We start from the raw sequence: 27,278 nt of genomic DNA, 5'->3' as shown, positions 1-27,278 counted from the left end.
TCAAAGATGGTCAAGGTTTCCTGACCATAGGCAAGTGTTGTCACATGATAACGGGATCACATCATTAGGAGAATCATGTGATGGACAAGACCCAAATTATAAACGTAGCATGTGATCGTGTTATTCTGTTGCTATTGTTTTCTGCGCGTGAAGTATTCATTCCTATGACCATGAGATCATCTAACTTACGGGAACCGGAGGAATACCTTGTGTGTATCAAACATCGCATCGTAACTGGGTGACTATAAAGGTGCTCTACAGGTATCTCCGAAGGTGTCCGTTGAGTTAGCATGGATCAAGACTGGGATTTGTCACTCCGTGTGACGGAGAGGTAGCTCGGGGTCCACTTGGTAATACAACATCACATATAAGCCTTGCAAGCAATGTGACTCAAGTGTGAGTCACGGGTATCTTGTATTATGGAACAAGTAAAGATACTTGCCGGTAACGAGATTGAAATAGGTATAGGGATACCGACGATCAAATCTCGGGCAAGTAACATACCGAAGGACAAAGGGAATGTTATATGGGATTATATGAATCCTTGGCACAGAGGTTCAACCAATAGGATCTTCATAGAATATGTAGGATCCAATATGGGCATCCAGGTCCCCCTATTGGATATTGACCGAGGAGTATCTCGGGTCATGTCTACATAGCTCTCGAACCCGCAGGGTCTGCACACTTAAGGTTCGATGACATTTTAGTATAGTTGAGTTATATGTGTGGTTACCGAATATTGTTCGGAGTCCCGGATGAGATCACGGACGTCACGAGGGTTTCTGGAATGGTCCCGAAACGAAGATTGATATATAGGATGGATTCATTTGGTCACCAGAAAGTTTCGGGCAATTTCGGCAGTGTAACGGGAGTGACGAATGGGTTCCAGGTGTTCACCGGGAGGGGACCAGCCAACCGGGAGTGAGCCCAAGGCACTAGGGTGGCGCCACAAGTCCTTAGTGGGCTGGTGGAGTCAGCCCAAGGGGCCCATGGCGCCACATAAGAAAATACCAAAAGAAAATAAAAGAAAAAGGGAATGAGGGAGGTGGGAAGGAAGAGGAGGACTCCTCCTTCCCAAACCGAATTGGAGGAGGAGTCCTCCTCCTCCCTTGGCCGGCGCACCTTGAGGCCTTGTGCCTCAAGGCTAGTCCTCCCCCTCCCTCCTATATATATTGGTGGTTTAGGGCTGATTTGAGACACAACTTTGCCACGTGCAAATCAAACCTATACCATGTAGTTTTACCTCTAGATCGGATTTCTGCGGAGCTCGGGCAGAGCTCTGCAGGAGTAGATCATCACCACCACCGGAGCATCGTCACGCTGCCGGAGAACTCATCTACTTCTCCGTCTTCCTTGATGGATCAAGAAGACCGAGATTATCGTCGAGCTGTACGTGTGCTGAACGCGGAGGTGCCGTCCATTCGGCACTAGATCGGAACGGATCATGGGCCGGATCGCGGGATGGTTCATGGGACGGTTCGAGGGACGTGAAGACATTCCACTACATCAACCGCGTTTCTTAACTCTTCCTGCTTTGCGATCTACAAGGGTACGTAGATCGAAATCTCCTCTCGTAGATGGACATCACCATGATAGGTCTTCGTGGGCGTATGAATTTTTTTGTATCCCATGCAACTTTACCCAACAGTTACAGTAGCTTTAATAACACCCATCCTAATGGCGTGCTAGGATAATAAGAGCTAGCTGGGCAAACGACACAAAAGGAGTCAATCCTTGTCGGGGAGCAATGCCAGGGCCACACCTCAAGTGCATTTTTGTCCTAATTTGTCAGAGTTATGTATTTTTATTAGTAGCTTGTATCAGTAGTTTGACCACTCTTACATCCACTATTTACCCTTGATTATTTACCGATTTGTCCACTGTGGTAAACCCTTTCACCTATAAAAGGAGGTACATGGCTACATTTACAAGGGTCAAAACCGTACTCAATTTCATGTGTAGTAGCACTCTCGAGCATTTGTCGGGCTATTGCGCTCCTTGTAACTTGAGCATACCCATAATCCATAGGACACATGACGCAGGGTTTTACGCTCAGGACGTCCTAAACCAGTCTAAACCCTCGGTGTGCGTTGGCTGGTGGTGCTCTTTGTGTGTGTAGATACCCATAGTTGAACCGCAAATGTGCCTTTCCGGTCTTAGAGATTTTTGTATCTCGACATCATGGAAACATAGGTGTGGATCTGAAATTATGGCACCGAGGCCCAATTGACAAACATTAAGCATAGCAAAGTAATAACAACATTAATCTCAGAACATAGTGTATACTAGGGATCAAGCCATATCAAAATAACTCGATTACATGATAAATCTCATCCAATTGCTTCATCGTCCAGTGTTACGTCTCTGTTATATCTATAAGTTTTGATTGTTTCATGCCAATATTCTACAACTTTCATGTACTTTCGCAATATTTTATATTATTTTTGGGACTAACATATTGACCCATTCCCCAGTGATAGTTCGTTTTTTGTGTTTTTGTATTTCATATAAAATACATATCAAACGAAGTCGAAACACAATATAAATTTATGAAGATTTTTTTTGGAATATATGTGATTTGGAGGAGTCGGAATCAATGCAGGACGGTGCCCGAGGTGCTCACAAGCCAACAGGGCGCAACCAGGAGGGTAACTGCACCCTCGTAGCTTGGGACTCCCTCATAAGTCTGTTGGGGCCCTACTTTTGCTGCAATAAATATAATTTCCCAATGAAAATCCCTCAAAAATTCAGCACAATTAGTGTGACGGATCTCTGAATATTTAATAAACGGTGAAGGGCGAGAAAACAATCCTGAAAACAGAAGAGAAATAGAGAGAGAGATCCAATCTCTGAGGGGCTCCTGACCTCCATGGTACACGACGACCATGTACGAGAGGGGAAACTATCCTGCCATCTAGGGGGAGACCACGGAAGAAAAACAAGGAGGGGGGCTCACTACCCCTCTCTATTGGTGGCGTCGGAGAACCGACGGGGCAACCATCCTGACATCGATCCACACCAACAACTTCACCACCATCACCTCAAACTCTCTCCCCCTCTATGCAGCAGGGTAACTCCTCTTTTCCTCGCTTTAATCTCTACATAAACATGGTGCATAATGCTATATATTATTACCCAATATTGTGTGGCTATCCTATGATGTTTGAGTAGATTTCTTTTGTCCTATGGGTTGATTCATGATGGTGATTGATTTGAGTTGTATGTTTTATTTAGATTTTGTCCTTTGGTTCCCATCATATGAGAGTGCACGTGGATCACAACATCGGGTTAATTGTATGTTGATAGGACTATGCATTGGCGGGAAAGAGCAACAGAAGCTTCTTTCTAATATAGAAATTGATTCATATGCGACATAAGCTATATTGTTGGATCTTACCTTAATGAATATTAGTAATTGTGGATGCTTGCTAATAGTCCAAATCATAATTGCATTGAATTCAAAGTAAGGGATGACATACTAGCATTGTCCTCTCCCTCATATAAAACTGCAATAACGATTACCGGTCTAGTTCTCGATTGCCTAAGGACACATTTTTCTCTTGTGTTGAAAAACACATTCTACTAAACAACTACCTTTTATTATCTTGCAAGTATCCATAGTTTTGTTCTAGATAAGTAGTTCTAGTTTTATTCCAGCAAACTTATCCTTACACCCACAAAATAGTGTCACACTAGTTCTAGGTAAAGTAAGAGTTAGAGTGCGTAGAGTTGTATTGGTGGTCGATAGATCTTGACATAATATTAATTCTACCATTAGTTCCTCATTGGCTTTTACACTCTTACTTATAGAAAAATACTACAAACACTCGCCTACACTTATGGGTTATCAAGACCTTTTTCTGGCGCCATGGTCGGGGAGCAATAGCGTAGGGTGGATATTCTCCCGTGTGCTTCCTTGCTTTATCACTAAGTAGTTTTTATTTTATGTTACAAGGTTTTCTATATCTTTAGTTATGGATATGGGACATGAAATACCAAAAATATAGTTGTACTTTCTACTCATGAAGATGGGTAACCTCCTAAAACCCATGATGCTCGTTATGTGAAAAATAATATATACTGCTTTGATAATACTCAGAAGTCCCCATTCAACTTGATAATGGGAGATAATTTAGATCACCCAGAAAACTATAGGGATTTTCTCTTGTGTAAAAAAGGAAACACTTATGGTATCAAATTAAATTTTTGCTTTGGCATGCTTGGAATTTATGCTTGAGATGTGATTATATTTGTTGCTATAAGATGAAGGCTCCACACATTCCCTTCCAATATGAATTTAATGATAATGAAACCTTGGCTTCTTATAGTAATGGTATATATGATTACTATCATGTGGAACTAATGGAAGAACTTCTTGCTTTTACGGGTGCTTGTAAATTCAATGCTTGTTTGAAAAGCATGATAACTTTGATGACGTTTTTTATATATTTGAAAATTATGCTATACTTAATTATGGATATGATAACTATGAATACAATGTCTATATTGATAAATTTATTGTGAAAGTCTCTGCTTCCCAAGAAGAGACTAATATTTTGCAGGAATCTATGGACGAAGATATGGTTGAAACTATGTGCTTATTAGATGAAAAAGATGATGAGGAAAGCAAAGAACAAAAGGAGGAAGAGCGGCTTAGCTACCCATGTGCAACTTCTAATGAGATTAACTCTTCAATGCATACGTTGTTTAAATTCCTTTTCCACATATCGAAGGATGATTGCTACGATAATTTCTATGATCCCTTGGATTCATTTGAAATATCCATTTTTGAAGAACTTGATGCTTTCTACCCTTGTGGACATGATGCCAATATGAATTATGATTATGTGGATTAACTTTCTATAGTTCCTTACGTTAAGAATGAAATTGTTTCTATTGCAGCCACACATGATTGTCCTATTATCTTTTTTAATTCTCCCAACTACACTATATCAAACAAGTTTGTAGTTATTAAGGATTATATTGATGGGTTGTGTTTTACCATTACACATGATGATTTTGGTGAATATAATATGCATGATCTTTCTTATCGTACTTGCAATTATTATGAGAAAGAAACCAAATATTCACCTCTCTATATTTCCAACATGATAAAATTGCAAGAAACTACCTATGTTATGTATTGACCTTTACTTTGTGTGAATGAATTGTTCTTCCATGACATGCCAATGCATAGGAAGAGACTTAGACTTTGTTCTAACCTGATATATGTTGCTTTGTGATCACTACTAAATTACAACTCAATGTTAATAAAAATTTCCTTTGATATACCTTGGGATCCGGGTGGATCAATTACTTGAGCATTACATGCCTAGCGTAGTGGCTTGAAAGAAAGCGCTGCTAGGGAGACAACCTGGAAGTTTTAGAGAGTCATTTTATTCTATTTATTTCTTTTTAAAATAATTCAAAACAAAATAAATAAAGTGGGTAACCTAAAACGTTTTCAAAAATAAAAGTGAAAGTGGGAAAGACGAGCGCCATTGAAGTGGGGGACGTCATTGAACTTTTGTTCATGACCATGGAAATTTTTTGAATTTTGAGTACATTAACCTTTCAAAATAAATAATTATCCCTTTTCATAAATCCATTGTATTATCAAAATAATTTGCCAAGATTTACATTTAGGATGTTTATATTGATTGTTTATGTGTTGTGCAAAAACTGAAATTTTGGATATAGTGTTTGATTTTTCCTATTTTCCTGGAAGTCAATTTATTTAAATTTATAAACAGTACTATTACGTAAATATTATGTACTAATATTTAGAATTTCTGAGTTACATAAGTTTACGTTTCATCTGCATCTTTACATATTGTCCTGTTTTTCACATATTGCTTTTGTAGTTTCTTTGTGTGCTTATGTTTGAATTCTTGCCGAGCCCCATTGACATGGGAGTTATAGAATTGTGATAGCATATAGTAGGTAATATTGGATTATAATTATAAAATCATATTATGGAAAAACATGATGGGATTTGATGTTATATGTACTAACCTTTCTAATGAAAGTTCTGTTAAGTTTTCTGTTTATGAAGTGTTAGAAGATCGAGGATGTATCGATATGAGAAGAATAAGGAGAGACAAGATTTCAAGCTTGGGTATTGTAAAGGCATCCCAAGTAAATATTGAAGGAGACTCAAGCGTCTAAGCTTGGGGATGCCCCACAAGGCATCCCATCTTTCTTCCTGGACAATAATCAGTATGTGTCGGTTTTTGTTTTCTTCAAATGATATGCCTAAATTCTGGGAGCATGATGTGACTTTTATTTTTGTTTTACCAATGCACCATGATGGTATAGGATAGTCCTTGGTTGATCTATATAATGTTTTTGCACTTCACTTATATCTTTTGGGTCTAGCTTTATAGACTGCTTCACGTGCTTCACTTATATGTTTTTAAGTTGGGATGCATGTTTCCCTAGATAAAGAAAACCATTATTTGTAGAATGCTATTTTTCTATACATACATTTAACAGGGACTGGTACTTTTGGAAAAAACTAAAGTATTTAGAGAGTTAAAAAGAAATGGTCATTCACATGGTTAGTAATAAAATGCCACTCAAAACTAGTAGATCATTGAATATGATATGTTTGATTCCTTGCAATAGTTTTTGTCGGTGATGCGAGGTTGACACCTATGGGTATCAACGTGAAACCCTTGTGATCGTAGGGAGGGGAGAGGTGACGTGAAGAGCAGAGCTAACAATCAGCACCCGGCAAGCCTCTTTACCCAGGTTCGGGCCGCTTACTCGTAAAACCCTACGTCCTGCTTGTCTAGTTGTATTAAGTGTTTTGTTGTTGATCGCTACAGTGACCGTTGATGACCGTCTTATGGGTCCATGTCCAAAGAGTATAACCCCTTCGAAATGAGCTAAGGGCCTCCTTTTATAAGCAAAGGGGTCACCTACAGTGCTCGGTGGTAGGTTCACGAGGAGTTACAGTGAACCTAGGGTGGTGCTTATCCATCTACCGCTGTTAGGTGCATTTAATGCACGTCTTGTCCTTGTAAGTGATGTGCTGGTGAAGACACGTATCTAGGTGTTTCGACACATGGACGCTGCGCTGGCGCATGCGGAATGCACTGGCACTTGGGGGCAGTGGCACTGTGGCAAGGGCGGTTGCCCAACAGTGGCCAGGCCCGTCATCCCGGCAAGGAGCTTGCCCGGGCCTTGAGTCTTTGTCCCGGCAAGGGAGCTTGCCGAGAGCTTCAGTCGTCATCCTATCAAGGGGGCTTGCCGGGGTCTTGTACTTGGTGAGTTCATCACGCCCACCAAATGGGAGCAGCCTTGGTCATCTTCTCGGCAAGGCAGGCTTGCCGAGGCCTTGGTCATCTTCCCGGCTAGGCAGGCTTGCCGAGGCCTTGATAATCTTCCCGGCAAGGCAGGCTTGCCGAGGCCTTGGTAATCTTGGTGGTTGCATCTTGACTAGGTCCTTCCATGCCCTGCCGGAACGGGCTCTTCGCGGCCGTGCCCAAGTATCGGGCACTAGGGACCCTAGTCTTTCGAGCACCTATAGGAGCCCCCGGGCCTGGGCCACACACACATGCGAAGCTTTCATGGCTCGATCCGCTAGAGGTTGCTTTTCCCCACGTCGCGCCTTGGACATCCATAGTGGGGGGTCGTGCGCGGAGGGGCCTTTCCACCTCCTGAAACGTCTCTGCCACGCGCGTGGCATGCGCAGTTATGGATGGACAGGTGGTAGGCGTGGCCTTAAAAGGCGCAGTAGTGGATGGGCCCACCCGTGCATGCATTCGTGCAGCAGGGTAGTTCCTATTCGCCCGTGAGCACGAGCGATTGGGCAAGACGGGTGGTGGATTTTGGAGCAAGGCAGGCTAGCCCTCGCACCCCTTCTATAAATTTGGAAGGTTTGCGAGGGGTTTTGCTCACCCAACTCGTCATGAATCCACTAACTCCTCAGCCTTGGTATTTAGAGTCTTCTTCTGTCTGTAGGTGGCGCTCGCCCCTACCCATAGTTGGGGGACGGGGTCGGCAACCGTCGGCTACTAGGGCGGCGAGAAGATCCCGTTCGGATCATGCCACAACTTCTCGGGGCGCCGCGGCGGAAGACGACCCGAGAGCTCGTGGCGGAGAATGGGCGAGGGGCCGCGGTCGTCGTGGAGGTCGAGGTCGGGGGAGGCGGAGCGCTACTCCAGCGCCTCCGCCTTCCCCGAGGCTTGCTCCGGTGGCAGTCCTCCATGCTGCTCAGGCAAGGCTAGAAGGCCTTCGCCCGCCCCCATCTCCTCAAGGACTGGCATGTCCTCCGCTCCAAGCTAGTGGAGGCGGACATGCTGTCCGTGAAGCTTTAGGGGCGGCCGCCTGTGCTTCTCGGCTACTGCGAAGACCGCTGGAGTGGGATTGAGTGCTCCGCTTCGAGTGACGACGGAGAAGGGCGGCAGTGGTGCCGGTGCCGGGCCTAGTCCCAAGCCCGGGGGAATCGAATCAGATGGTGATTCCCTTGGCTGGGACTGAGTGCTTCCTGCACTGGCGCGGCCCGGTCATGCCCCTCCCTCTCCTTGGAAGGGGGGATCTCAACCGGATCTGTCGCCCCCTTCCCGCGGCTTGACGGGGCCGAACCCACTTCCGTCACTACAGCGCTGGGGGAGCCAGCATGGATGTACCGCGGGCCTTGCCGCGCCTTGTATTCATGAACTCCAATTCCTCCGTGTAGGACGATCCTCGTCAAACGACAGAGTCTTTAGGTTAGGATAACAATGCTTTGTAAGTGGAGTCAGATGTATCCATTCAAATGAATGAAAAGATTGTTTTCCCTTTTTTCCGATTCTATTCTTTGTATGATTCTCTTTTGCATTATCTGGGAGCTTGCCGGCAACTATCGGCAAGGCTCCTTGCCGCATTCAGAGCAGCCATAGAAATCGCCAAGTGCAAATTGAGACGAAATCAGGCGCTAAGTAGCCGCTTGCTCTGTTGATCAGGTTCGAAACAGTTTGAAGGCGCTCCGGGGCCGTTCAGGTCGTTTGAACGAGTTTGAAACAAAGACAAGGTGTGGTGATCTTTGGAAAGGTCCTAGTATGCGCAGACTCCACACACAAAGATTAGAAACTTTTTAAAGGGAAAAACGGAGAATCTATCTACTTCAGATCTGAATCTTAAACTTAAAACTTATATGGTCACGTCGTGGTTGCATGGCGTTTGAATCTTTTGCCGGGACGTCTGGGTCCCCGGCAAGCAAGAAATTACTGCTCCCGTCAACTTTTTTTCCGGCAAAGACTTCTTGCCGACGGTCCACGACCGTCTTTTGGAGGAAAAGTTGCCCAAGGTGTAACCCCTTTACTTTTCTCTTGCTAGGTTGTGCTTGCGGAACCCCCGAGCGCATCTGGAGCGGCGATACAAGACTCTCAGGGACACAACACGTACGCTGGAGTGCGCGTCGGGGCTTCGGGACCGTTTGGCGCATCCTCAACGACTATGCATCACTCCGTAGAGGTGGTCCGCTGGAGTATGCATCGAGGCCTATGTGAAGCTCCCAGACACGCACTCTATAGCCGCGCGTTGGCCCCGAGCGACGCATCGGCCTGACGGCGTCGCCTTTAGAGCCTCCGCCTCCTTGCCTCGCGCTTGGGCAGCAACTTGCGCGCGCAGGCCTTAGGAAGTCGTAGTAGAGGAGAGCGTCCACCGTGGGACCCTGTTTCCGGGGGAACGCGGCGTAGCACCCAATCTTCGAAGAATCTGGTGCTCAGTTTGCTTAGATTGGCGCAAAACTTCACACCCCCTACCTGGCGCGGCAAAGATGTCGATGATGCAAGGTCGACACCTATGGGAATCAACGTGTAACCCTTGTGATCATAGGGCGGGGAGAGGTGATGTGAAGAGCAGAGCTAACAATCAGCACTCGGCAAGCCTCTTTACCCAGGTTTGGGCCGCTTACACGTAAAACCCTACGCCCTGCTTGTCTGGTTGTATTAAGCGTTTTGTTGTTGATCGTTACAGTGACCGTTGATGACCGTCTTATGGGTCAATGTCCAAAGAGTCTAACCCCTTTGAAATGAGATAAGGGCTCCTTTTATAGGCAAAGGGATCACCTACAGTGCTCGGTGGTAGGTTCACGAGGAGTTACAGTGAACCTAGGGCGGTGCTTATCCATCTACCGCTGTGAGGTGCATTTAATGCACGTTCTATCCTTGTAAGCGATGTGCTGGTGAAGACACGTATACAGGTGTTTCGACACCTAGACGCTGCGCTGGCACATGCGGAATGCGATGGCACTTGGTGGGGTGGCGGCACTGTGGCAAGGGGCGGTTGCCCACCAGTGGCCAGGACCGTCATCCCGAGAAGGAGCTTGTCGGGGCCTTGAGTCTTCGTCCCGACAAGGGAGCTTGCCGGGAGCTTCAGTCATCATCCTGGCAAGGGAGCTTGCCAGGGTCTTGTAATTGGTGAGTTCATCACGCCCAGCAAATGGGCGTGGCCTTGGTCATCTTCTCGGCAAGGCAGGCTTGCCGAGGCCTTGGTCATCTTCCCGGCAAGGCAGGCTTGCCGAGGCCTTGGTAATATTCGTGGTAATGCAGGCTTGCTGAGGCCTTGGTAATCTTTGGTGTTTCATCTTGGCTGGGTCCTGTCATGCCCTGCCGGCGGGGGCTCTTTGCGCCCGTGCCCAAGTCTGGGGCACTAGGGACCCCGGTCTTTATTAAGATAGTGATTTGTCGGGGTACTAGTGAATGATTGTGGTTTAGTAAGAATATTGGTATTAAAGTTTGTGAATCCTGAAGCATGTACGTGCAGCTTCTAGTTATGCGATGAAGTTGGAGCATAATTTATCCTTGATTGAAATCCTTTGTGTTGTTATAATGGGGCCACGCGATGGTTAACTCCTACCAACCTCATCCCTAGGGGCATGCAAGTAGTATTTTCCTTTGAGAGAGGTAATGGGCTTTACAATAAGTATGTGAGTTCTTGACGACTAATGTGAATCCATGGATATGCGCAATTTCACCTTTTCATATTTGATATCCTCTTTGTTACCATACGATACCCATTCTCACTTCGAGGATCGGCGCAACCTTTGCCGGTGCATCCAAACCCGATGATATGATATGCTCTACCACACATAAGCCACCTTATATATTCTTCAAAATAGACACCCTATCTACCTATCATGCAATTTCCGTAGCCATTCCGAGATATATTTCTCCTCAACTTCCATCATCATCATATACATGACTTGAGCATTCAATGTCATATTGCTTTGCATGATCATGTAGCTGACATAGTAATTGTGGCACAGCCACCATTCATCATACATGTTATGTGATCTGCAATCTCTGGCGTTAGCTAGACGAATGCTAATGACAACAAACCTTCTCCTGCAACGGCACCAAAAGAATGCTGAAAGCACTTCCCAGTAGTGAAACTAGAAGAATGTTGTTGATGGCCCACCAGCGCGTGGGTTCGCAGCAGTTTTCGAGCGTAGAGTATTCAACCCAAATTTGTTGGTTCGCACGACGGGAGGTGAGAGAATACTCTCAAGTATTAGCAGTTGAATTTGTCAGATTCAACCACACCTGAAAAATTAGTATCTACAAGAACAGTAGTAACAGCAAAGTAGCGAGTAACAACAGTGTAACGAGCAATAGCTGTAGCAAGGAACAACAGTAGTGACAACAGTAGCAAGCGAAAATAGTAGCAACAGTAGCAGCAGAGCAAGACAAGTAACAGCAGTAGCAACAGTAGTAGCAGCAGGAGCAGAGCAAGACAAGTAACAACAGTAGCAACAGTAGTAGCTGCAGCAGAGCAAGGCAAGTAACAGCAATAGTAGGACAAACTCGTAGGCAATGGGTCGGTGATTTGTTTGGATGATATTCATCATGCAACAACTATAACATGGAGAGATATATGGCTAGCTCCCGTTCGTCAATGTGATGTAGGCATGCATTCCGTGTGTCGTCATACGTGCTTAGGGAAAAGAACTTGCATGACATCTATTGTCCATCCCTCCCGTGGAAACGGGGTCCGAAAGGAAACTACAGGATATTAAAGTTCTCCTTTTAATAAAGAACCGGACCAACGCATTAGCACTTGGTGAACACATGAACTCCTCAAACTATGGTCATCATCGGGAGTGGTTCCGGTTATTTTCACTCCGGGGTTGCCGGATCATAACACATAGTAGGTAACTACAACTTGCAAGATCGGATCTAAAACACACATATATTGGTGACAACAGAATAATTTCAGATCTGAAATCATGGCACTCGGGCCCAAGTGACGAGCATTAAGCATGGCAAAGTAGTAGAAACATCAATCTCAGAACATAGTGGATACTAGGGATCAATCCCCATCAAAACTAACTCGATTACATGATAGATCTCATCCTACTCATCACCGCCCAGCAAGCCTACGAATAGATTACTCACGAATGACTAAGAGCTTCATGGAATTGGAGAGGCAAGAAGGTTGATGATGACGATGGCGATGATTTCCCCTCTCCGGAGCCCAAGAAGGACTCCAGATCTTCCCTCCAGATGAAGAACAGGTGGTAGCGGCGCCTCCATATGGAAAACGCGACAAAAACTTCTCTTTTTATTTTTTCTGGGACGAAAGGCAACTTATAGAGCTGGAGTTGGGGGCAGCAGGTGCCTGTGGGACCCACAAGCCTTCCCACCGCCACCAGGGGGGTGGTGGCAGAGAAGGGGCTTGTGGCCCACTGGCCCACCCCCTGAGGTGGAACTTGGCGCAGATATTTTTGATATTTTCCAAAATTTCTCCCCGTAAATTTTCAGGACGTTTGGAGAACTTTGATTTCTGCACAAAATTAACACCAAGGCAATTCTGCTGAGAACAGCGTCAGTCGAGGTTAGTTCCATTCAAATCATGCAAATTAGAGTCCAAAACAAGGGCAAAAGAGTTTGGAAAAGTAGATACGGTGGAGACATATCATTATGCTATATCATTGCACATGCTGGTACACTGCCACGGGCAATCATATAGAGTTAGTAAGTAAATAAAAGTGTGATGACCATCATTACTAGAGCATTGTCCCAGTGAGGAAAGTCTGATGGATACTGTGATTACCCCACAAGTCGGATGAGACTCCGGACGAAAAATGAAAAATGGTGGAGGCCAGATAAGCGCACCAAGAAAAAATATGTGAAAAAATGAAAAAAATACAGAAAAAAGGAAGAAATGGAAAAAATGAATGATAGAAAAAGAGAGAAGGGGCAATGTTACTATCCTATTACCACATTAGTGCTTCAAAGTAGCACCATGTCCTTCATATGGAGAGTCTCCTGAGTTGTCACTTTCATATACTAGTGGAATGTTGTCATTATAGAACTTGGCTTGTATATTCCGATGACGGGCTTCCTAAAATGCCCGAGGTGTTCATGACCAAGAATGTTGGATGCACACCCACTTAGTTCCATTGATTTTTCATACAGTTATAGATCTGGTGCATCTCTTGCATGGAAATCCCTACTCCTCGCATTGATATCGATCGATAGGCATCTCCATATCCCATTGGTGTGCCTAGTTGATGCGAGTCTTCCTTTCCACTTTGAATACATTTGATCTCTACCACCATACTCTATTCCACCCATATGTTATATCCATGGTTCACGCTCATGTATTAAGTGAGGTTGACAATTCTGAAGCGCGTTAGAAGTATGAGCCAATTTCTTGGTTTGACAGCATGGTGCTTATGATTTATACTTTATGCTACAAAGACTGATGTGGAGCATCCTATTGAGTTCTACCGTAGGTGCATCACATGGAAAATAAAATTTTCCTACATGCAGAACATCCAAGAACATGCTATAGAGATAGATCACAGATTGTTACCACTAGAGGCACATTGCCGTTCAAAGGAAGTAAAGATGTGGCAGCGCTTACGCAAGGTTCATATCCTCCTTGTCCAATCTCCCTCGAACAACTGGTCATCGGATCCCAAGTACAGATTTGCCGGATCGGTGCAAGTGCACCACCTCTATCGGTATCCGCGTGTGCAGGAGGAACACCGTGCGGCGGACTGCTAGGTTCAATAACACAGTCGGCGGTGGAGTGGACCTATATAGTTGTAATACATGCAAAGCCCAAACAAAGGAACAAAAATGATCAACTAAATAAGTGTACCACACCTCCACCATATATAGGCATCCAGTGTGGGATCAAATCTTGGGCCTTGCACAAATCGTAAAGCCCATGTGTTCCTTCCCTTAAGCATGCGACCCCTTAGGTTCTCGTTCACTTGGTGGCGAGTCAAATCACATCCGTCTCGACCAGTTGGTAGCGGCTTCTAGAAAAGTGTGCCGACTCCAAGTGTCTTATGAAGCTAGTAAGGCTACCCTATACTCCATACTTCTATTCCCTATCCCACATGATATATGTTGTCGTGCACAAGCCGACATGGTCATCCTTGTTGCAGCACGACCTCTTTCTTGTTCTCGTAAATCCGACAAACATTTCGGATTATCTCATAATCATCATCACATGGCCTTGCTTATCTAAGTCGGATCACTCAAGGGGCCCATAGTATATCTCTCCTGATCAGAGGGGCAAATATCATCTTGCTCGACCATGTCTCGCAACATGGGTCTGGACAAGCCTGAAACCTACCTTTGTAAGTACCAACTTATAGAGTAGCATTTGTCAACGCAAAGAAGGTCTGTCACCATCCCGAGTACATGTGCTCGCTCAGGTGTTAGGACATAGAACATATGTTACACTAGATACTCACAAATGACCGATTGCTGCATCTCATAGTTGGGTATGTCCAACCCAGATATTATCTCGACACGGATGTCACTACGTCGAATCAGACCAGATATTTCCGAGTCCATACTATTTGCTAGTATCCAATGCTGCATGGTCAGTGATACCAGATCATCTACCGTACCATATGCTAGTCTAGTTGGTTGCGCGTCGACACAACCCTTTCGACTAGGGACCATTTGTGATAGTCATCATGCAATGCATAGTCTCACAAACAAGTCATGTACTTGTTAATACATATCATTGATAATGTCCAAGGACTATCTTTATTCATAAACACATACAAATATCATCATACATGATTGCCTCTAGGTATCTCCAAAAGTCACCCACTTGCATTATAGTCAATCAAATAGACATCGAATGCCCATAGCTCTAACATGCCCCTTATGCTTGAGTTGTGGTAGCGGCTTAGGCAACGGATCTGCAACATTTTCATCCTTGTGAATCTTACATAAATAAGTATCACCATTCTGTAGGAGCTTTCATATCAAGTGATATTTTTGGTCTATGTGCATGGTCTTGGGGTGTTGTCTCGGCTCCTTGGCATGTGCGATGGCACCTGAATTATCGCAATAAAGGTCAAATGGGTTTGACCAGATTGGGAACACACCAACATCTTCTAGGAACTTCCGAATAAAAACACCTTCCTTTGCGGTTTCACAAGCCGCAATGTATTCAGCCTCTATTGTGGAGTCTACCACCGTATCTTGCTTGGAACTCGCCGAGCTCACTAATCCTCTATTCATGACATACAGAAATCCAGTTTGTGATCAACAACCATCCCTGTTGGTTTGGAAACTAGCATCAGTGTAACCCTTTATGATGAACTCCTCCTCACCTCCATATACTAGAAACATCTCTTTAGTACTTTTCAGGTACTTTATAATAGATTTCACTACTTCGCAACGACTCTCACCTGGGTCAGCCTGGTATCTACTTGTTAATATTATTGCATAGGCAACATCAGGCTATGTACATAGCATGGCATACATGATGCATCCAATTGAGGAAGCATACGAATTCTACTCATCGAGTTTCGTTCGTCAGAAGTCATATGACCCTGAGTCTTGCTTAGCCTTATACCATGTGAGACGTGCAAGAACCCTTTCTTGGCCTCACTCATGTTGAACTTCTTCACCACTTTGTCTATTACGTGCTCTGGCTTAAGCCGAGCAGCCTCCTTGATCTATCTCTATAGATCTCGTTGCCTAAAATGTACACTGCCTCTCCAAGGTCTTTCATCGAAAACTTTCCGTTCAATGATTCCTTGACTAAGTTCAACATACAAACGTCATTTTCGATGAGCGGTATGTCATCCACATACAAGATGAAAAATACTACCGATCTCCCACTAAACTTCTTTTATAAACAATTGTCCTCTTTGTTCTTGATGAAACCGAGGTCAACGATGACTTCATAAAAACAAATATTCAAACTACGAGCATCTTACCTCCATACATAAATGGATCTCTTGAGCTTGCCTATTTTACCAACATTAGTTGGATTGACAAAACCTTCAGGCTATATCATGTATACAACCTCTTTTAAATTTCCGTGAAGGAAAACCGTTTTGACATCCATCTGCCATATCTCATAATCGAAATATGCAGCTATATCTAGTATGATCCTTAACGACTTCAGCATCGTTATGGACGAGTACGTCTCGCCGTAGTCCAATAATTGAACTTGTCCATAACCTTAAGCGACAAGATGAGCTTTGTGGATCTGAACATTTCCACGCACATCAGTTTTATTCTTAAAGGTCCATTTGCAACTAATGTCTATTACGCCAAGAAGTGGATCAAACAAGTCCGAGACCTGATTTTCATCCATAGATTTTAACTCGGATCTCATGGCCTCCATCCATGCCTTCAAATTTGGAGTCAGCATTGCTTTCGCATACCTGGCTGGCTCATCGCTTTCTAGCAACAATAGATCAGACACTTTGCGCAATGGTTCCGACCTCCATGATTCCAGTGCTGACTCCACTAAGGGTTCCCTGACCGACTCTGATATGATCTCTTAACCAGCCGGGTCGTCCCCAAGCGGCTCTCAAATTTCTTCGAGTCGCACTGTTCTCTCCGTGGCTTCCCGACTGAGAAACTCTTTCTCTAGGAAAACCCCGTTCCGAGCAACAAACACCTTGCTCTCTTATCAGTTGTAGAAGTTGTATCCCAAGGTTTCCCTCGTATATCCCACGAATATGCATTTATCTGACTTGGGTCTAAGCCTGTCCGACATGAGTCGCTTGACAAATTCCAGCCCAAATCTTTAGAAAAGACATACTCAGACTCTTCCTAGTCGACATGTCATGTGGTGTCTTGTCTATGAGTTTTGATGGTATCCTGTTAAGTGTGAAATCTTTAGTTTCTTGAGCATATCCCCCGAATGATAAGGGTAAATCCGATTTGCTCATCATTGATCGGACCTTGTCCAACAAGGTTTGTTTTCTCCGTTCTGACATGTCGTTTCTCTGCGGTGTATTTGGAGGTGTGAGGTGAGGTAGTAGACCTCGGCTTTTCAAATGATCATCAAACTCATGGCTCATGTACTCACCTCCACGATCTGATGGAAGAAGATTTGTCGTCTTGCCAAGCTGATTTTCAACTTTGTTTTGAAAGTCTTTGAACTTTTCGAATGTTTCTGACTTGTGGCTCATCAAATGGATATAGCCATATCTACTCAAGTCGTCGGTAAAAGTCACGAAGTACTGATTGCCACCTTTAGTCGTTGTGCTCATTGGGCTAGACACATCACCGTGTATAAGCTCCAACAACTCGGACGCCCTCTCGCAACTCTTTGCAAAAGGAGACTTAGTCATCCTGCCTAGCAAGCATCATTCACATGTCTCAAACGATCCAAATTAGGACGAAGTTAGGAGTACATCATCATGGAGCTTATTCATGCGTTTAAGACTAATGTGTTGAATCTGGCAATGCCAGAAGTATGTCGGATTTATCTCATTAGACTTATGCATCCTGACATTCACATTATAGGCTCGTTCCGTTTCCAGATTAAAAAAAATGGCCCATCTACAATGGGCGCATAGTCGTGGAACATTCCATTCATGTAAAATGAACAACCATGGTCCTTTAAATTTAATTCATAACCTTAACTCATCAAGCATGAGGCATAAATAATGTTCCAACTAAGTGCAGAAATGTAATAACAATTATTCAATTCCAAAATAAATCCAAAATGAAGTTGGAGGTGCATTGATACGTCCATTTTGCATCATGCTTTCATGTTGATATTTATTGCTGTATGGGCTGTTATATTACTTTGTGGTACCATATTTATGCGTTTTCTCTCTTATTTTGCAAGGATTATTTGAAGAGGGAGAATTCAGACAGCTGGAATTCTGGACTGGAAAAGGAGAAAATCTTAGTCCACTATTCTGCACATCTCCAAATGCCCTGAAAATTTACGTGGAATTTTTTGGGATTATATAAAAAAACAGGGCGAAAGAAGTACCAGAGGGGAGCTACCAGGGCACCACAAGCCTGGTAGGCGCCATCCCCCCGGTGGCGGCTAACAAGCTTGTGGGCTCCCTCACGGCCCACTGGCCACCCTGTTTTGCTATACGAAGGGTTTTGTTCCAGAAAAAATCAACCGGGAGCTTTTTCGTGGTTTCGCCGCAGCCACGAGGCGGAACTTGAGCAGATCCAATCTAAAGCTCCGGCAGGACGATCCTGCCGGGAAACTTCCCTCCCGGAGGGGGAAATCGTTGCCATCGTCATCACCAACACTCCTCGTCAGAGGGGAGGCATCTTCATCAACATCTTCATCAGCACCATCTCTCTCCAATCCCTAGTTCATCTCTTGTAACCAATCTCCGTCTCATGACTCCGATTGGTACTTGTAAGGTTACTAGTAGTTTTGATTACTCTTTGTAGTTGATGCTAGTTGGATTACTTGGTGGAAGAGTTTATGTTCAGATCCTTGGTGCTATTCATTACACCTATGATCATGATTATGATTATGCTTTGTGAGTAGTTACTTTTGTTCCTGAGGACATGGGATAAGTCATGCTGATAATAGTCATGTGAATTTGATATTCGTTCGGTATTTTGATATGTTGTATGTTGTCTTTTCCTCTAGTGGTGTTATGTGAACGTCGACTACATAACACTCACCATACTTGGGCCTAGAGGAAGGCATTGGGGAGTAGTAAGTAGATGATGTGTTGCTGGAGTGACAGAAGCTTAAACCCCAGTTTATGCGTTGCTTCGTAAGGGGCTGATTTGGATCCACTAGTTTAATGCTAGGGTTAGACGTTGTCTTGATTCTTCTTTCGTAGTTGCAGATGCTTGCGAGAGGGGTTAATCATAAGTGGGATGCTTGTCCAAGTAAGGGCAGTACCCAAGCGCCGGTCCACCCACATATCAAACTATCAAAGTAACGAATGTGAATCATATGAACATGATGAAACTAGCATGCCAAAATTTCCCGTGTGTCCTCGGGAGCGTTTTTCCTCCTATAAGACTTTTTCCAGGCTTGTCCCTTGCTGCAAAAGGGATTGGGCGACTTGCTGCACCATTTCTACTACTTTTTACTTTTCGCTTGCTACATTTCACCTCACTACACCGTCACTTGTTACCGCTAATTTCAGTGCTTGCAGTTATTACCTTGCTGAAAACCATTTATCAGAGCCTTCTGCTCCTCATTGGGTTCGACACTCTTACTTATCAAAAGGACTACAATTGATCCCCTATACTTGTGGATCATCAAGACTCTTTTCTCGCGCCGTTGCCGGGGAGTGAAGTGCCTTTGGTAAGTGGAAATTGGTAAGGAAACATTTATATACTGTGCTGAAATTTATTGTCACTTGTCACTATGGAAACTGTTCTTTGAGGAGTTTGTTTGGGGTATCTTCACCGCGAACGGAAGCACGAGGAGTTGTTCCTCAACTAGAGGTACCTACTGAAAATTATCTTTTATGAAATTCCTTCGGGTATGCTTGAGAAACTGCTGGCTAATCTATTTACAGGAGATGGATCTTCACATCCAGACTTGCATCTGATCTATGTAGATGAAGTTTGTGGTTTATTTAAACTTGCAGGTTTGGCCGAGGATGAGGTAAAGAAGAAAGTCTTTCCTTTATCTTTGAAGGATAAGGCGTTGACATGGTATAGGCTTGTGATGATACTGGATCACGGGACTACAATCGGTTGAAATTGGAATTTCATCAAAAGTTTTATCTTATGCATTTAGTACATCGTGATCGGAACTTTATTTATAACTTCTGGCCTCGTGACATGGAAAGCATAGCTCAAGCTTGGGGAGGCTTAAATCAATGCTATATTCATGCCCCAATCATGAGCTCTCGAGAAAAATTATCACTCAAAACTTTTATGCTCGGCTTTCTCATGAAGATCGTACCATGCTTGACACTTCTTGTACCGGTTCTTTTATGAAGAAGGATATTCACCACAAGTGGAATTTATTGGAAAGAATCAAACGTAACTCTGATGATTGGGAGCTGGAGGAAGGTAAGGAGTTAGGTATGAATTTCCAGTTTGATTGCGTTAAATCTTTTGTTGAGACAAACACTTCTAGATATTTTAGCGCTAAGTATGGACTTGACTCTCAGATAGCAGCTTCTCTATGTGAATCTTTGGCTGCTCATGTTGATCTTCCCAAAGAGAAGTGGTTTAAGTATCATCCTCCTGTAGAAAGCCACATAGTCAAAACCAATCTAGTTGAGGAGAAAGTCATTGCTTTTAGTGATCCTGTTGTTCCTTGTGCCTACACTGAGAAACCACCATACCCTACTAGGATAACGAATTATTCTAAAGCTCCAACTGTGATACGTAGGGGTTCCATTAGACCACTTGCACCCCCTGAGGAGAAGGAGATATATCCTGTTATTATTAGTGATCTCCTCTCAGAGCACGAAGGGAAGAAGTTACTAAAAACTCTGAGGAAGCACCGTGCTGCTATTGGATATACTCTTGACGATCTTTAGGGTATTAGTCCCACTCTATGTCAGCACAAGATTAAAACCGATCCTGATTTTAAACCAGTTGCTGATCATCAAAGGAGATTAAATCCTAAGATGAAAGAGGTCGTTAGAAAAGAAATATTAAACCTTTTGGAAGCAGGAATCATTTATCCTGTTGCTCATAGTGATTGGGTAAGTCCAGTACATTGTGTACCTAAGAAGGGCGGTATCACCGTCGTTCCTAATGATAAGGATGAACTCATCCCACAAAGGATTATTACTGGCTATAGGATGGTGATAGACTTCCAGAAACTGAACAAGGCAACCAGGAAAGACCATTATCCTTTGTCGTTTATCGACCAAATGCTAGAAAGGCTATCCAAACACACACATTTTTGCTTTCTAGACGGTTATTTAGGTTTCTCGCAAATACCTGTTGCACAATCTGATCAGGAGAAAACCACTTTCACGTACCCCTTCGGTTCCTTTGCTTATAGATGTATGCCTTTTGTCTTATGCAATGCACCTGCCACCTTTCAATGATGTATGATGGCTATATTCTCTGACTTCTATGAAAAGATTGTCGAGGTTTTCATGGATGACTTCTCCGTTTACGGGTCTTCCTTTGATGATTGCCTCAGCAACCTTGATCGAATCTTACAGAGATGCGAAGATACCAACCTCGTCTTGAATTGGGAGAAGTGCCACTTTATGGTTAACGAAGGCATCGTCTTAGGACACAAAATTTCTGAAAGAGGCATTGAAGTTGATAAGGCTAAGGTTGATGCAATTGAGAAAATGCCTTGCCCCACAGATGTCAGAGGTATAAGAAGTTTCCTAGGTCATGCTGGTTTCTATAGAAGGTTCATTAAAGACTTCTCTAAGATTTCTAGGCCTCTTACCAACCTGTTGCAGAAGGATGTTCCTTTTGTTTTCGATGAGGATTGTGAGGAAGCCTTCGAAATACTTAAGAAGGCTTTGATAACCTCACCTATTGTTCAACCACCTGACTGGAACATGCCCTTTGAAATCATGTGCGACGCTAGTGATTATGCTGTTGGTACTGTTCTAGGACAAAGAGTTGACAATAAGTTTAATGTTATTCACTACTCTAGTAAAACCCTAGACACTGCCCAAAGAAACCATGTCACTACGGAAAATGAGGTTTTAGCAGTCGTGTTTGCATGCGAAAAGTTCAGATCTTACATAGTTGACTCCAAAGTCACTATTCACTCTGATCATGCTACTATTAAGTACCTTATGGAGAATAAGGACGCTTGGCCTAGGCTGATCAGATGGGTTCTCCTGCTACAGGAATTTGATTTGCACGTCGTTAACCGAAAGGGTGTTGATAACCCTGTAGCAGATAACTTGTCTAGGCTAGAGAATGTCCTTGATGACCCACGACCTATTGATGACAGCTTTCCTGATGAGCAACTAAATGTCATCCACACTTCACATAGTGCATCGTGGTATGCCGATTATGCAAATTATATCGTGGCCAAATACATACCACCCAGTTTCACCTATCAGCAAAAGAAGAAATTCTCCTTTGATTTGAGACACTACTTTTGGGATGATCCTCACCTTTATAAGGAAGGAGTAGATGGTGTTATTAGATGTTGTGTGCCTGAACATGAAGAGGGACAGATCTTACAGAAGTGTCATTCCGAAGCCTACGGAGGACACCATCCTGGAGATAGAACTGCTCATAAGGTATTGCAATCAGGTTTCTATTGGCCCACCCTCTTCAAGGATGCCCGTAAGTTTGTCTTGTCTTGTGACGAATGCCAAAGAATAGGGAACATCAATAAGCGTCAGGAAATGCATATGAACTATTCACTTGTCATTGAACCATTTGATGTCTGGGGCTTTGATTATATGGGACCCTTCCCGAGTTCCAATGGGTACACTCACATATTAGTTGCTGTGGATTATGTCACCAAGTGGGTAGAGGCTATTCCCACTTAAAACGCTGATCGCCACACCTCTATTAAGATGCTTAAAGAAGTCATTTTCCCAAGATTTGGAGTCCCTAGATATCTGATGACTGATGGCGGTTCACACTTCATTCATCATTTTTTCCGCAAGATGCTCGCTAAGTATGATGTCAACCATAGAGTTGCATCTCCTTATCATCCTCAGTCTAGTGGTCAAGTGGAGTTGAGTAATAGGGAGATCAAATTGATCCTACAAAAGACCGTCAATAGATCTCGAAAGAATTGATCTAGTAAACTTGACGATGCACTATGGGCTTATAGGACTGCCTATAAGAATCCCATGGGCACGTCGCCACATAAAATGGTTTACGGTAAGGCTTGTCATTTACCGCTTGAGCTGGAACACAAAGCCTATTGGGCAATCAAAGAGCTCAACTTCGATTTCAAACTTGCCGGTGAGAAGCGGTTGTTTGATATCAGCTCATTAGATGAATGAAGGGCCCAGGCATATGAGAATGCCAAGTTGTTCAAGGAAAAGGTTAAGAGATGGCACGACAAACGAATACAGAAATGAGAGTTCAATGTAGGTGATTATGTCCGGCTATACAATTCTCGTTTGAGATTCTTCGCAGGCAAGCTTCTCTCTAAATGGGAAGGTCCTTACATTATCGAGGAAGTATATAGTTCCGGTGCCATCAAAATCAATAACATGGAAGGAAAATTTCCTAGAGTGGTAAATGGGCAAAGAATCAAGCATTATATCTCTGGTACTCCCATAAATGTTGAGACCAATATCATCAATGTCATAACTCCACAGGAGTACATAAGGGATGTTTATCAGCCTGTTTCAGACCCTGAAAACAAAGAGGTATCTGTTTCGGTAAGAAATTGGACTCCAATGGTTTTCCAATAGGAAATTTCCTCCGTTTTGGAATTTTTGGAAAATTAGAAAAATAAAAAGCAGTCCGAAGAGCGCACGAGGTGGCCACAAGCTTGGAAGCCGCCACCTACTCCCCTGGTGGCGGCTAGGGGTTTGTGGGCACCTCGTGTGCATCCCGGACTCCGTTTCCTTGTGGAGCACTCCTTCTGGTCTAGAAAAAGTTTTCCTCTGTTTTCGTTTCGAGCCTGTTTCTGTGGCAGATCTAGATCATCATGACTTCCCCAAATGCTCCTGAGGACAAGATCTTCGAGAAGGTCATCAATCCCTACCTCATGGAAGTGCTGAAACACCGTGATGAGCGAGGGGATGTTGCACATCCGTGGTGTTGAGGGGCCTAAGAAGACCAGAAGCGTGGAGATGAGGCTCGAAGCAATGGAGCAACAAGTCTTCAAGTGCCAAGGGATGGTGGAGCGTGGACTCAACGCCAACCACATGATGATCATGGAGTTCACCAGCAAGCACAAGATGGATGCCATTGACATTAGGAAACACCTCTCCAGGCTCTATGACAGGGTTGATCAACTTCAGGGCCAGATCTATGACCTGCAGAACCAAAACTGTGACTATGAGTACAGATTTAAATCAATAAGGTTGGCTGCAGATTTGAGGATTCCGGCGACTCGATCATCCTGCCATGATGGAGCACCTATGCCTTGGAAGACGGAGGATCAGACTGCTTCAACAGCTCCACCACCATCACCACTAAAGGAAGACAACTAAGCATTGGTATGGGCAATCCCCTTGGCTTCTGCCAAGCTTCGGGGAGTTGCCCTGGTATCGTATCACCTTTATATCTTTTGCTTTTACCTTTGTTTTAGTTCTTTCCTTTTCAGTTTTTATTTCTTCTCTTAGCAGAATAAGTCTTTAATGTTTGTTTGAGTCTTTTTCTTTTGTCTCTCCCCCGATGTATTCGAGCTTACGAGCTATATAATAAAAAGTATCTTAGTCAAGGCCTTTGCTTTGTGCCATGATCAAAAGTATGAAAAGAACGATAGCATGAAAGATCATGAGATGATCTTATGGGAAGTGATTACTTCACATATGACATATATGATGATTGAAACTTGTTGAGAATAAATAAGAAGTAATAAGAAGTAATAAAGAAAGAGAGGTTCACATATAAATATATGATCTTAGACACTTTTTACAATTGTGAGCACTCACCAAACTATTGCATGCTTAGGAGTAGATGTTGGACAAGGAAGACAACATAATGAATTGTGTTTGCTTGGTTCCAAACAATGTTATATGAGTAGAGATCCCTTAGCATGTGACGATTGCTTCCACCTCATATTAGCCAAAACTCCCGCACCAAGTGGAGAAACTACTTGTGCATCCATAAACCTTCAGCCCAGTTTTGCCATGAGAGACCACCATACCTACCTATGGATTGAATAAGATCCTCCAAGTAAGTTGTCATCGGTGCAAGCAATAAAAATTGCTCTCTAATATGTATGATCTATTACTGTGTGGACAATAAGCTTTGTACGAACCTGTGATGAGGAAGACATAAAAGCAAAAGACTGCATAATAAAGTTCTTTATCACAGGAGGCAATATAAAGTGACGTTCCTCCGCACTAAGAGGACACGCGTTCAAACCTCAAAAAGCATGACAACCTCTGCTTCCCTCTGTGAAGGGCCTATATTGTACCTCTACTTTTTGCCCTTGTAAGAGTCATGGTGATCTTCACCAATTCCCTATTTTTTGCCTTTGTCTTGGCTACCGTCACATGCTTGGGAAAGATCTATATTCATATATCAACTTGGAATTGAGTACTTATGCTTTATTATTGTTGACTTTACCCTTGAGGTAAATAGTTAGGAGGCAAAACTATAAGCCCCTATCTGCCTCTGTGTCCAGCTGAAACTTTGACATCATGAGTACCACGTGAGTTGTAACAATTGTGGAAAACAAAAGAGATGATTGAGTATGTGGGTTTTACTTACAATCTCTTATTTGACTCTTTCTGATGTTATGATAAATTGCAATTACTTCCATAACTTTGGACTGTTGTTGGTTACTTCTCGGTAAGGTTTTTGCTTCATGCTTTGCTTTGTGAAGGAATTGCTACTTTCCCATAAGAGTCTTTATGATGTACTGCTGTTCTATGTGCGATCATGATGCCCTCATGTTCGTATTATGTTTTATCGACACCTTCGTCCCTCAACATGTGGACATGTCTATGGAACTTGGCTTTCGCTTGAGGACAAGCGAGGTCTAAGCTTGGGGGAGTTGATACGTCCATTTGGCATCATGCTTGCATGTTGATATTTATTGCTTTATGGGCTGTTATATTACTTTGTGGTACCATATTTATGCCTTTTCTCTCTTATTTGCAAGCTTTATTTGAATAGGGAGAATTCAGGCAGCTAGAATTCTGGACTAGAAACGGAGCAAATCTTAGTCCACTATTCTGCACATCTCCAAATGCCCTGAAAATTTACGTAGAATTTTTTGGGATTATATAAAAAATACTGGGCGAAAGAAGTACCAGAGGGGAGCTACCAGGGCGCCACAAGCCTACTAGCCGCCACCCCCACTAGTGGCGGCTAGCAAGCTTATGGGCTCCCTGACGGCCCACTGCCCCGCCCCCCCACTTTTGCTATATGAAGGGTTTCGTTCCAGAAAAAATCAATTGGGAGCTTTTTCGTGGTTTCTGCGCAGCCATGTGGCAGAACTTGAGCAGATCCAATCTAGAGCCCTGGCAGGACGATCCTACCGGGGAAACTTCCCTCCCGGAGGGGGAAATCGCCGCCATCGTCATCACCAACACTCCTCTCGTCGGAGGGGAGGCATCTTCATCAACATCTTCATCAGCACAATCTCCTCTCCAATCCCTAGTTCATCTCTTGTAACCAATATCCGTCTCACGACTCCGATTCGTACTTGTAAGGTTACTAGTAGTGTTGATTACTCTTTGTAGTTGATGCTAGTTGGATTACTTGGTGGAAGAGTTTATGTTCAGATCCTTGATGCTATTCATTACACCTCTGATCATGATTATGATTATGCTTTGTGAGTAGTTACTTTTGTTCCCGATGACATGGGATAAGTCAAGTTGACAATAGTCATGTGAATTTGATATTCGTTCGGTATTTTGATATGTTTTATGTTGTCTTTTCCTCTAGTGGTGTTATGTGAACGTCGACTACATAACACTTCACCATACTTGGGCCTAGAGGAAGGCATTGGGGAGTAGTAAGTAGATGATGGGTTGCTGGAGTGACAGAAGCTTAAACCCCAGTCTATGCGTTGCTTCGTAAGGGGCTGATTTGGATCCACTAGTTTAATGCTATGGTTAGACGTTGTCTTAATTCTTCTTTCGTAGTTGCGGATGCTTGCGAGAGGGGTTAATCATAAGTGGGATGCTTGTCCAAGTAAGGGTAGTACCCAAGCGCCGGTCCACCCACATATCAAACTATCAAAGTAACGAACGCGAGTCATATGAACATGATGAAACTAGCATGACAGAATTTCCCTTGTGTCCTCGGGAGCGTTTTTCCTCCTATAAGACTTTGTTCAGGCTTGTCCCTTGCTGCAAAAGGGATTAGGCCACTTGTTGCACCATTGCTACTACTTGTTACTTTTCGCTTGCTACGTTTCACCTCACTACACCATCACTTGTTACCACTAATTTCAGTGTTTGCAGTTATTACCTTGCTGAAAACCGTTTATCAGAGCCTTCTGCTCCTCGTTGGGTTCCACACTCT

The sequence above is a fragment of the Hordeum vulgare genome, chromosome 6H (genome assembly GCF_904849725.1).
Source record: "Hordeum vulgare subsp. vulgare chromosome 6H, MorexV3_pseudomolecules_assembly, whole genome shotgun sequence".
Lineage (NCBI taxonomy): Eukaryota > Viridiplantae > Streptophyta > Magnoliopsida > Poales > Poaceae > Hordeum > Hordeum vulgare.
This window is presented reverse-complemented; position numbering follows the sequence as displayed.